The 12,081-nt window shown below is 38.4% G+C and overlaps 1 pseudogene; it reads right to left on the bottom strand.

Annotated features, from left to right (window-relative positions):
- Positions 1-3,958: 3,958 nt before the first annotated feature.
- Positions 3,959-12,081, bottom strand: part of LOC101649407 — a 19,870-nt pseudogene continuing 11,747 nt past the window's right edge.

Raw genomic sequence — 12,081 nt, forward strand, 5'->3', positions numbered from 1 at the left:
TTTAAAAAAAAAAAAGAAGAAAAACACTGCCTTGATCAGACTTTTTCCTTTGCTGATGAGACTAAGACAAGTATATTACTGAGAGAGCTTGTCTACTGCAACCCACTGGTTGCAGAATCATGATTAAACACATTTGTTTGTAATAAACCTCTGCATGAATGAGCTGAAACCCTAGCAGCAGCACATTTGACTTGCTCTTGTGTTATTACTTTCTTAGAATGTGATCTAAATGAAATAATGTAGTATGTTTTACACCTAGCACCTTTTCCTCAAAATAGCTACTTTAAGATTCATCCATGTTGGTTGTTCATCAGTAGTTTGTTACTTTTTTATTGCTGAGAAGTATTCCATTGGACTGATGTACCATCGTGTTTTTATCTGTTCATCTAATAATACACATTAGGATTGTTTCCAATGTTTGGTGATTCAAAGAAATCTGCTATGAAAATGTGCCTACTATTCCTTGAATAGATGCATGCTTTCATATTTCTTGAGTAAAAACCTTATAGTAGAATGGATGGCAGGATCATTATTTAGATGAATGTTTAACTTCTTTATTGTTGTTGTTAATGCATATCAGCTTCTAATTTCTGTGTATCTCTGGGGAAGTGAAATTACTTGATATGCCTCTTCTATTCATACTTTTCGTAACTTCCACCAAATGACTGGGTGGGAACATGCTAATCAGGGGTAGATTACTGTAACTCAGGGGTTGGTCAGTTTTGCTATTTCACTGGGTATAAAAGTGAACCATTTCAAAAGCAAGAACAAGAATCCCATGATCAGTAAGAAGAGTGGAGGGTGTGTGTGAGATTCCTGCCTGAGACTACAACACTGAGACTACGAGGTAGAGCAGCATAGCTGAACTGAGACCTTGAGAAAGAATACTGGGCTTCCCAACCTGTGGAATGAGTCAGTTGTAAGGCCTTTGGACAGGAGCCAGGTTTGCAGAGTGGGGTGACTTTTGGACCTTTATCAGTGCTAGAACAGCACTGTAGTACTTGCTTGAGCAAGACAGAAGCCAAGGGACTGCATGGATGAGAGGTCAAGGACCAAAGCGACAAGCCTGCTGTGACAGGGACTGTGCATGAAAGGACTATATCCTTAATATTTTCTGATCCAGACTTGATGCAACCTGTTAATTTCTCTAATAACCCCCCACAATCATCAATATTGTCTGTGAGTTCTGTGTGGCCATTCAATAGATTATCAAACACATCCGAGAAGTAGAATGCCATAGGAAGTGTGGTAGGTGTCAGATAAATTAAAGGAAGTTGGAGAGTGGAGGCATGCCTGACCTCTGCCTCAAAGAAATCAGTCTTAGGAAGATGTGAAGTTAGATTTTCCAGCCTTTTTGTGTCACTGGAGGAGATTAGACATGGCTCCACACCATTTCCTCATGTGATACATAGTCAAGTTGCCCCTTGTGGTAGTTACATAATCTGGTGTAAATTTGAGACTATTAGGAGTGAAGGGGTGGAATCTAGCCTGTCAATCAGGTCACAGCTTGATGACCTCATTTGGAGTCACATCCGAGATAAATAGCTCACTGGAGGCCAGACACACATTCTCTCCCTGTGAGACATTCCTGTTGACAAGCTACATGGAGCTGCACTGATGGAGCCAGAGCCTGGAGCTGGAGGAGCCGAGTGGAGACTCACACCAGTGCTGAGATGCTTCCACTGCCACTGGATCCACAAGACTTTCCACCTACTGGCCTATGATCTTCCTGCATTTGGCATCATTGCATGTGTTGCATGAGTCTGAAGAGGAATATATAGACTGGTATTGGACATATGGGCTAATATCGGACTTAAGGACTTTATCTGGAATGGGCTGGGATGTTTTCTCAATATACAATAGCTCTTTTATAGAACATTCTTTCTTATATACCTATGAGTGTCTATGAATTTGTTACTCTAGTCAACCCTGACTAACACACCCCTTTAGGGGGCTCATTCAGTTTCTTAGAAAAGATGCAATATCATTTAGCAGCAAAGTTCTTTCAAAAAGACTTGAAAATGTACAGTATCCAACTAGAAAAGCTATATATTTAAGCTTTTGTACAAGAATAAGCTGCCGAAATTAGTAATTCAAATACTGAAATCAGATCAGGTCTTAAACGAGCTACTGAAGCACTATGCATAATGCTCACCTCCATAGTTTACCTTGTGACTGATTTGTCTTTAGTGTTTTCCCTTCAAAGTTAAGAATCAATGCACTTGTTATTGAAATGACTTAAGGACAAAATGTTAACTAGATGTGCAACAGATTATGTAAAGAATGGGTTAAAATGTTATTAAGAGTATTAAATCCCTTGAGAGAGACAGAGGAAAGCAGAGACTAGATGCTCCCTATCTTTCCATTTAGAGTTAAGCTGACCTTGGTAGAAACTATCCCAAATCAGCATATGTTAACCCTAACAATAATCCCACATCTTGTAATTGCTTACATCTGAAATAGTTCAAGCGGTTACTTCTCAATAAAATAACTGGTATTCCAACTTATTTCAAAGAATAGCTGTATTCAACATAACTCAGCCCCAAGGACATGTGAAGTTTGACCACCCTTGACCTGAGAGAACAAAAGTAGAGTACTGAAGCTTATTCTTTTGAGTTCTTTGAACAAGACAAGCAAGACAAAAGAAGCCATGCTCACTGTGTGAGGCTGTACAAGCGTTGACCATCAGGGTAGAGTGAGTTGTGAAGACAAATGGACTTGTTAGCGGATGCTCCATAGCAAAAAATACAAAGTTGTTTGCATTCTTTTTCCAAGGTCATCCCCTTTTGTTCTTGAACGTATAAAGATCTCATCTATTTGCTTAAGCAAATAAAATGTTTTTCTCCTTTCAAAAAGCATGCCTCAGAGTATTTTTAGCACCAAATCAGCAGAAGAGAGGGAACCAGATTTTTGTGCTAACAATATGACATCTGTACAACCATTTACAATCGAGTTAGAAGGGAATTTATCATTATCTTTTCAAGAACTGGTCCGTACTTGGGTAGAATACCTTAGTTTTTTAACGTGGCCTGGCAAGAAAACTCAAGTATCTGCTAGGAAACCTAATGTGTTGAAAACACAGGAAATATTGCACTTTAGTGAACTCAACTGATTTCTAACCAGCAGTTCATTTCAGTTATGGTGTAAGGTATTAGGAATAAAAGCTCTCCTTTTAATATACCCAGTGTGGGGGGAAACATGGGCAGATGACATTGAAGTACCACTTGGTAGAATGCAGAGTATGTAAATGACAAAGTTAGTTTGTCCAAAGGTTTTGACAGTCACATTCTATTACTACAAGGCAACTGCCACTATCTCTCAGTTCTCACCTTGGTTTCAGCAACTGCTGAAGAGTCTATCCAGGCACTATGGTTTTTATGGGTTAGCATTAATTTCATTTTTCCCCATGTGTTTTTAAATTATGAAAAACTGCCCTTCACATTAGAATTGTCCAGTAACAACCAAATGTATTTAAGCCCTCTAAATATCATTTATAGTGTTCCTCCAAACAAACATCATGTCATTTTTCTTCTGTTTGAATACAGTACTCCTGTTTATGTGCAATCAACACTCATCCCTCACTGCTCAGGTAATAGTCAGAGTGTAAATTGATTCACTGTCCATGATCAGCTCTCATACAAATGGTGTTATGAAGAACTTGAGTTTAACTACAATTCTCAACTATGTCCTGTGTGAAAACCAACCAACAAACAAAAAGACAAGAATGTACTTTCAAGCTCAAGTGTGCGTCTGGAAGCAATTCAACAGTATCATGCCAATTTTGCAGCCGTTAGTAAGAAATTGTGCGCAAAGAAGAGGCTGTCAGCCCAGCTATGTGTAAGTTTCCTAAATATTGATCTCAGGTAAGGAAGAAGGTATGAATCATTTGCCATTTGGTGCGCGTCAAATCCATTTCTTTCTAGTATACCAATGTCTTATGAGGACTTGTCTTCACTGCTCATACTGGTTTTACAGAAAACTGAACTTCTGGGCCTTTTAATATTGTGCTTCCTTGCAAGAATGTCTTATTGAGATTGATTATGATCAAATGCCTTTCTGTGATAGAAACATTGAAAAAAGATGACCCCAATTGACTGCACATGAACCTTGTTGGAAGTCTTTGATGGCTCTTTTCCAACTACAAAACACAACCCTCCACAAGATAAATACCAGGAAGTAAATGCCTGTGTCTTGGGAAGTTAGCTCATTCCATGTACCCATAACTATCGTCATTCATAACCGTGGACAAAACAAACTCAGTGATTTTCGTCTCCTCATGTGCAGTTCAGTCAACCAAAAGTATATTTCCTGGTTCAAGATTATAAGGCATGATAGGGGATTTGACCTCCTTGAGAAATTAACAACTTGCATTATAATAGAATTAACTTTTCTTTGACATTAATTTATGTTGCTTCAGGTAAAATTCCAAGTCCTTGCATTCCTCACACTTCACAAAGCTATCAATGTCCAAAGAGAAACACACTTAGAATTGAACTAATCTGGGATGGAGATATAGTTAAAGTTTATTGTGCCAACCTGGCCGATAAGCACATGTGGGATTAATTGAAGGGCTGAGAGATAAATGGTTTGGTGAGCCTCGCATTTCTAGTTCTCAGGTCTCTTGCTTTCTGATGGTCAGACCAGGGTGCAGCTGCCTTAGCCAGTTCCTTGTTTCAGCTTGCAAGCTGACTTCCTGAAAGACATCCCCAAGGAGAAGCTGCATGGACCTACCCTGATGTAGCCCTGGGTGCTGGAGCAGCCGTGTGGAGACCCCTGCCAGTGCTGAGATGCTTACATGTTCACTGATTTGGCTTTCCTCCTGCAGTCGGTGTTATGGTATGTGTTTTGTGAGATGGAGGAAGACTTTGTGGATTGGTGTCAGACATATGGGCTAATGTTGGACTTGTGGGCTTGGGTAGCACTGGGTTGGGGTGTTTTCTTGATGTGCACTTACCCTTTATATAAACTCTCTTATGCATATGAATTTCTGTGGATTTGTTTCTCTAATGTACCCAGACTCACACAGATGGTCTAGCTGCTTGCGTTCTCTACACTTCTTCTCATTTCTCCAGCTTTTATTAAGCTGATGGGTCGTCATCGCATATCTTTGTTCATGAAGGTCAAAAGCCACCTCTGCCAAGGAGATGGAATAATAAATGTCTTTTACTTAACGTAGGGTGATCTTTGAATGGCAAATTATCTTCCTTGTTTATTCTTTTCAGTTCTCAAATACAGTAATTTCTGACTCTTCAAATGTTCAAGTTCTCTCTGGGTTTCTGCTTCTTCTATTTTGAGATGCCATAGTCTAAGCTTGAAAATTTCTATTTGTTTTTGATTTTCCACATAAGTCAACAGTTGTGCTAAATTCGGTCTAGCAAAGGGATCATTTTCTGTCCTATTGATGGGTTTGCCTTTTCTTTGTGTTGGTTCAGAATTTGTAGGTGTTTGAGAATTGTTCACCGTGGGAAGTTTGCATTTGGTTATAAGTTTCCCTTACCTTTCAATATCTTCCCTTTGCTGATTCACTCACTGTTGTTATTCCACAAGATTAGGAAATACAAAACCATCAGTCTATTGTTCAATAAAGGAAGCACCCTGTCTAAATGTTTTGAAGTGCCCACAGTGTAATCTGTCTTTTATACTAATCGCTCGGCTTGTTAGATTTTATTGCCTACTCTTTTCAGTAAGAAATGTCTTGCTCTTTGATATCTAATTTTTGAATTGCTCCTTGGTGGCACAATGGGTTAAGCATTGGACTGTTGACCACAAGGTTGGCAATTGACACCCACTAGCACAGTGGTTCTCAACCTTCCTCATGCTGTGACACTTTAATACAATTCCTCATGTCGTGGTGACCCTAACCATAAAATTATTTTTGTTGCTACTTCATAACTGTAATTTTGCTACTGTGATGAATCCTCATGTAACTATCTGGTAGTCAGGATGTATTTCATTGTTACAAATTGAACCTCATGAAAGCATAGTGATGAATCACGAAAACAATATGTAATTCTATGTGGTGAAATATTTATTTCTAATGACAAATAAATGAAATTTTGTCTGACACATGGTGTAGCATGGGTAACCGTCTTCATGCTGGGCACTCATATGTGGGCGTATCTGCATGTGGGTGGACCTGCCTGGAGATGGATAGAGGAGCAGTGTCTCGGTTCCTAAGACTATTGGAAATAGGTGTTTTTGCCCGATGTTCTTAAGTGACTTCTGTGAAAGGATCGTTTGATCCCTAAAGGGGTCGCGGCCCACAGGTTGAGAACCACTGCACGAGCAGTTGCAGGAGAAAAAAGATGAAGCTATTCGCTCCTGTAAAGATTAATAGTGTCAGAAACCCTATATATGAGTTGAAATCCACTTGTTGGCAGTAGCATTTGTATTTTTCAGGTAATTTTTATTGTTGATGTTGTTAATCTATTTGTCATCTGACATCACAGTAAACAAAACACACAAACAATAACAAACACCCAAACTCACTTTCATCAAATTGATTTAGACTCGTAGCAACTGTTCAGGGCAGAGTAGAATTGCCCCTGAGAATTTCTGAGACTAAGTTTTTCTGGGAGCAGGCAGCCTCTTTGTCCTCTCTTGATATCACAGTAAGCCACGAGCAAATCATCTACACGATGTTCCTTCTTTTCCACGTCTTGCTTTTTAGTACTTTCTAAGGCTGCTAATTTCAGCAGTGAGAGATGACTCGGTGATTTTGAAGGATAACTGCCCCCCAAAGCTAATGCAGTAGGAGCAGGGTTACTTGCCTGAACAGACGAGGAAGGAGTGGCATGGGAATGTGAATTTTGAGAACTGGTGCTCGCAGGAGGTATGCCTCTCACTGAACTTGAGCTATTCCTACCTTTGTGTTCAAAACAGTTGCTAATTTTGTGGCATGCCCCTTGAGGTAGTTAGTTTATTGTGCCAACCTGGAGGATAAACACATGTGGGATTAATTGAAGGGCGGAGAGATAAATGGCTCGGTGAGCCACGCCTTTCTTGTCTCTTGCTCTTTGATCATCGGGCCAGTGTGCAGCTGCCTTGCTTGTTCTGTGCCTCAATTCGCAAGCTACACTACCTGTGGGACACCTAACCTGTGGACTGTGTCACTGTAATTTGAGGTTCCTTCGAGACCTGCTTCGCCACACCATTGGAATTTACATCTCTTGAGCTGGGGACTGTCAGACCCTGTCATCTGGCTGACTGTTGGTGACCTGCCTTCCTGTTTGCTGCCTGTGCCCGGATAGCCTGAATCTCACTACAGAGGACTACCCGGTGGCCCTCAACTTGAAGGAATGCCAGTGTGTCACAACTGTCTCCTGGGAGTAAGTTACAAGGAGCCATTTGTACTTCTTTATAATTTAGTTAACTGTTTATTATGTTATCTATCTATCTGTATAAATACATATAAAAGTATTAGCATCCTGGCTTTGTTTCTCTAGAGAACCCTAACACACCCTTCAATATGTTTTCCCTAATTACTTTCACTTGGCTTTCTGCTTTTCTCTTTCTTTTCCTGGATGATTCTGATGATTGGCTCTCTCACATCTCTAGTTCTTGGCCACCTAAAGACTCCAAGCTTCTGAAACTGTGAATAGAGTTTCCATTATCTATTGAGGTTGTCGTTTCACCAAAGCCGCTGTCAGTTACTCTCACTTGCAATGCCTGTAAATCTTCAAACTCAAAAAGGAAACTCACTGCTATCGAGTTTATGCCAACGAAAAGAAGCCCATAGGACAGGTTAGAAGTCAGTGAGTGCCCCCATGAGTTTCCCAGACTGCAGTTCTTTATGGAGTAGAATGCCTATGTTTTCCCCAGCAGTGAGCTTGCTGATTTTGAACTGCTAGCCTCAAATAGTTCTTGCTTTCTTGGGTCTAGATTATGAAGCTCATCAATTGCACCGCATATGACAGTTTTTTAAGCTAGAAGGACTGTATTATTGTCAGATGTCTGGAGATTTCTTGCAGAGTCATAATTTTTGGTTTTCATAAGGTAGATGGAACATACACATGTATATCAAATAGATCATAGAGGTAACGTCTGTTTTTAAGCCTATTTTTAGACAATTCCTCCTTAGGTATCTTTTCATGTATTTATTTGTCAACTGTGGGGGTTTTAAAAGTTTGTGAAAAAGTTTCACTATATTGTAATCCCATTTTCCCTGAACTTTTTGAAATTATATATATATATATATACATACATATTAAATAGTAATATATTTTGTTCATGTATTGGGTTGTTTCTTTATTGCCTTTTTGGGATTTGATTTGCAAATATTTTCTTATATTTTTGTTTTTTTAAATGGTCTATTAAATTGTTAGAAAATTTGTTTTTTCCTTTAAAAAATATTTTAGTTTTGTTGTTGATGGCCATGTACACAGCAGAACATACACAAATTGAACAACTTCAGGATGTACAATTATGGTAACTGAAATTGATTATATTCCTCAAGTTGTACAACCATTTTCACCAACCATTTCTTTCTTCTTTAAAAACTTTTTATTGTAAATTAGATGCGGGTTTACATTTCAGATCATTTTTGTATTAAAATTTTAAACAACTTCTCAAACCTCCCATTAGCTTGCTCTGTGTACCCCTTTATTTTCTTCTACTTGTTCTTATTCTTCTTGTCTTCTCCCACTGTTAGGAATTACCATCTCTTTCATCCTGGTAGACAAGTTAACACCTGCCTGGAGTTTGTTGTTTCCACTTCCTGCCCTTTCCCTCCCACCCCTAGTTAAGCCTCAAGGTCTATTTCTTTCAGTATGAAAACCATTATCTTAATTTTTTTCTTATATATCACTGGTCTTGTACAATACTTAATCCTTTTGTGATTGACCAGTGTCACTCAGCATGATGCCCTCCAAATTCATATATGACATGAGATATTTCAGTTTCATCGTTATTTTTTGGCAAGGCATGAGCATGGATGTGTATATATCTCCTCATGCTTTGTTCCTTACTTATTTAGGATATAAACTGAGTAGCAAGATTAATAGGTCATATGAACTTTCTATTCCCTGTTGTTTGAGGAAACTGATTGAGTAACTGGACAATCATTTTCCACAGTGACTGTATAGTTTTACAGTTCCACCAGCAGAATATGAGGGTTTCAACTTCTCTACGTCCTTTCCAGCATTGATTACTTTCTATTTTTTTAACTTTGCTGTCAGTGCTCAGTGCTTGGTAGCATTCCCCATGAAGCTGTCTGGTCTCAAACTTTTTTTGTCATCATTGTTGGGAGTTTTTAATAATCTGATCCATTTCTTCTTTTGTTATGGGTCTGTTGAGGTTTTCTACACCAATATGTGTTAATTTAGGTAGGTTATATACTTCTAATGGTTGATCCATTTCTTTTAGGTTTTCAAATTTGTTGGAGTAGAGTCCTGCATAATATTTTGCTATTATCTTTTTTACTTAAGTTGATTCTGATGTGATGTTGCCCATTTCACTTCTTATTTGTGATGTTGGCATCTTGTCTTTCCTTAGTTAAATTTGCCAGTGGTTTGTCAATATTGTTAGTGCTTGTTGATTTTTTAAAATTGTCTTTGTTTTTGATCCATTTATTTCTCTTCTAATCTTTATTACTTTCTTTTGGGAGCTGAAAGTTAGTTTGTTGCCTTTCTTCTAATTGTTGAAGATGTTAGTGTTAGGTGTTGATTATTTATCCTTTTTTGATGTGTGTGCTTACTGCTATACATTTTCTTCTGAGTACTGCTTTTGCTGTGTCTCCAAGAATTCGGCATGTTCTCTTTTCTTTCTTGTTTGTTTCAAGATGTTTTAAAATTAATTCCTTATTTCCTCAAATATCTAGTAATTTTTAAGCAAGGTGTTCAATTTTCAACTATTATTTTTCTCCCTTGTTATCCCTATTGCTGATTTCTAATTCTATAGCATTGTCATCAGAGAAAATGGTTTATGATATCTTGATTTTTAAGACTCATTAAGGCTTGCTTTGTGTCCTAATAGAGGATCTATTCTGGAGAATATCCATGTGTACAGGAAAATAATGTACATTGTCCTGTTGTTGGGGTAATGTTCTAACATCACTGACATTTAAATTTGCTCATAATATTTACTTTATCAGAGATTTTTATTTCTTCATGCATCTCAAAGTTATCATATCATGTCTTTATATCCAATCTTTAGGTTTTCCCTTAGTATTTCTTCTAAAGATGCTCTAGTGGTAATGACATTTCTCAGAGTTAAAAAAAATTAAGGAATGTCTTAATTTCACTCTCATTTTACTATAAAAGTTTTCCTCTGTACAGTGCTCTTGGTTGCTAGCTTTACTGTTACTTTCAGCACCTTAAATGTATGATTTAATTCTGTTTTCATAAGTGTTATTTTTTATGAGAAATGGAGTCTCTTTGTCTTTCAACAGACAAATCAGAATGTGTCTCAGTATGAATTGCTTTGTTATATTCTAATTGGAGTTGATTGGTTTCTTGGATGCATACATGTATGTATTTCTTTACAGTTGGTAGTTTTCTGTCATGTTTATTCAAATGTCCTTCTGCCTCTTTATCTTGTGAAACTCTCATAAAGCATATGATAGTTAAGTTTTATGTCCATCTGGCTGGGCCAGGATCCTCAGGAGTGTGGTTGTAGGGCCTCTCTCATAAAGTGCAGGTGAAATAAAGTGCCTGATGAATCTCCTCAGGGGTCTCCTTCCTTCTTCATCCCACTGGTGTAGATCCTGCATTTAGTTTCTTGGGATTGAGCTGGTGGCCAGTCATGTAACTTGCTAAATTTGGGAACTTTTGGTGGTGTGTTCATCTGGATAGACTAGAGAAACAAATTCATAGACATATATATATATGAAAGAACTTTATACATAAGAGCAATTGAATATTGAGAAAACATCCCAGCCTGGTTCAGATCAAGTCCATAAATCCAGTGTTAGACCATATGTCTGATACCAATCTATAAAGTCCTCTTCAGACTCATGAAACGCATGCAAGGATGCTGAATGCAGGAAGACCACAGGCTAGTGGGTGAGAAGTCTTATGGATCCAGTGGCATTATAAGCATCTCAGCACTGTCAGGGGTCTCCATGGGGCTCCTCCAGCTCAGGGCACTAGCGTAGTTCCCTGTATTTTGTCAGCTGCAATGTCTCCCAGAAAATGGGTCTGGGCCCCACCTTAAGCAAGCTATTTATCTCCTTAGCACCTTCAAATGAGGTCATCTGACTGCCACCTAATTGACAGGCTAAACTCCACCCCTTCAAACAGATTATGTAGCTACCACAGGTGGTCTACAATGTTGCCTGCTGGTACTGGATCCATTTGATTCTTTTTCCACTGCTTGTGGTTTTCCCGCTTCCTGCTGTGTCCCCTTCCTCCTGGTTAGCCCTCTGGCCTCTGGATCTCGGGGTTTCACAGTGTAGGCCTTCAAGTCCAAAGAACTCCCCTCATTCATGACTCTTCTTTCTTAGTGATAGTAGGTCTCTCTAATCTCTGCTTGTATTTTCTCCTTTTATCTCTTGCATAATAAAAGGTATTGCAGGCCACACCCCAGGGAAATGCTCCTTACATTGGAGAAGGTTGTAAAATGATTGCAAATGTTACGCCAATCTTTAGTCCTCTTATGGTTTATCACATTACATCACATCATGAGGGATAATCACATAAATGCCACATTACATTATCATGTAACTGAGAAACTACTGAAAATCATAGTCCAGGTAGATTGGCACATATTTTGAGGGGATAAAATTCAGTCCATCCCAATGAATGCTTTTGAATGCTTTGATTTGCAAAAGAATCTTTCTCTTGCTTTACTCCAACTAGACCACAGGTGGTCCATAACTGTATGCTTTTGCTCCAAGTGACTATGAGTTAATTATTGGCCCTAGAATGTTTTTGAGCAATGCCAGCTACTCTGACACTTTGAATGAATTCAGCCCTTCAGGTGTCCTAAGATTACAAAAGACATAAAAATAATAATTTTTAATTAATTTATTTTAATCATTTTATTAGGAGCTCATACAACTCTTATCACAATCCATACATACATCAATTGTGTAAAGCATATTTGTACATTCATTGCCCTCATCATTCTCAAAACATTTGCTCT

The sequence above is a fragment of the Echinops telfairi genome, unplaced genomic scaffold (genome assembly GCF_000313985.2).
Source record: "Echinops telfairi isolate 266 unplaced genomic scaffold, ASM31398v2 ScPeMD7_5;HRSCAF=22, whole genome shotgun sequence".
In the NCBI taxonomy this organism is placed as follows: domain Eukaryota; kingdom Metazoa; phylum Chordata; class Mammalia; order Afrosoricida; family Tenrecidae; genus Echinops; species Echinops telfairi.